Source organism: Bubalus bubalis, chromosome 4 (genome assembly GCF_019923935.1).
Source record: "Bubalus bubalis isolate 160015118507 breed Murrah chromosome 4, NDDB_SH_1, whole genome shotgun sequence".
NCBI lineage: Eukaryota > Metazoa > Chordata > Mammalia > Artiodactyla > Bovidae > Bubalus > Bubalus bubalis.
Genome location: NC_059160.1, coordinates 100,564,937 through 100,566,144, shown reverse-complemented (window position 1 = coordinate 100,566,144; position 1,208 = coordinate 100,564,937). Strand labels below are relative to the sequence as shown.

Sequence of the window (1,208 nt, the reverse complement as noted above, 5' to 3'; positions counted from 1 at the left end):
TTAATATCATAATAGCTGTCTTCAAATAATTTTTGGCTTAACAGAAAAAATTTCCCATGTTCATTCAAAACTGAGTACCTAGCTATAGTTCAGTTCCTATAATAGTACTAGAGCCAACTCATGGAAAAGACACCCATGCTGGGAAAGATGGAAAGCAAAAGGAGCAGGGGGCGGCACAGGATGAGATAGTTAGATAGTATCACAGACACAATGCAGAGGAATTTGAACAAATTCCAGGAGATAGTGAAGGACAGAGGAGCCTGGCAAGCTGCAGTCCATGGGGTCACAAAGAATTGAACATGACTGAACAACAGGAAAAAATAGTAATATAGGTACCATAGGAGATGAGATACAAGGCTCACAATCTAGTGGGAAAACCAAAGAAGAAAAACAATTCTAATTCAATGTGAGGAGTGCAAGGTATGCCTATAGACTGTGACAGCTTCACAGGGGAAATGATATCAAAGCTGATTTTTGAAAAATTAGCTTAGCCATAAGAAGGTTGAGGAGACATTTCAGATAGAAGGAATCACACATAGAAAGATAGGGAGGCATGAGGAAATGCTAGCTCTTTACAAATTATTAGGTTATTCACAGTGCTGGAGTACAGGATGTAACTGAGGTTAGATATAGACATTCACTTGCTTGTGAGTGTCTAGGAGTCTCCAGTGGAGGCATGTGTCAGTGGTGGCCTGCTGGAGGGTTGGGGGCACTGAGTGTAGCAGTACATGCATGGGACCTTTTGAAGGAGGTCACCATTATCTTCATTATCTCCACCATAGTTTGGCCCCAGGTAAATAGCAGGAGTCTACGGCCATACCACCCTGAACGTGCCCGATCTCGTCTGATCTCGGAAGCTAAGCAGGGTCGGGCCTGTTAGTACTTGGATGGGAGGCCACCTGGGAATGCCTGGTGCTGTAGGCTTTTTTTTTTTTTTTTTTAAATCTTAGGCTTCCCTGGTGGCTCAGACAGTAAAGCGTCTGCCTGCAATGCTGGAGACCCGGGTTCATTTCCTGGGCCGAGAAGATCCCCTGGAGAAGGAAATGGCAACCCACTCCAGTACTCTTGCCTGGAAAATTCCATGGACAGAGGAGCCTTGTAGGCTACAGTCCATGGGGTCGCAAAGAGTCAGACACAACTGAGCGACTTCACTTCACTTCAAATAGCAGGAAAGGAACACAGCTCCATCCATCAACAGAAAATTGGAT

At 44.6% G+C, this 1,208-nt stretch overlaps 1 non-coding gene across 1 annotated transcript; it reads left to right on the top strand.

Moving 5' to 3' along the window:
- Nucleotides 1-806: 806 nt before the first annotated feature.
- On the top strand, nucleotides 807-924 carry LOC112584843. The gene has a single exon (XR_003109238.1). It is a non-coding gene; the product is annotated as a 5S ribosomal RNA (ribosomal RNA).
- The last annotated feature ends 284 nt before the right edge of the window (nucleotides 925-1,208 follow it).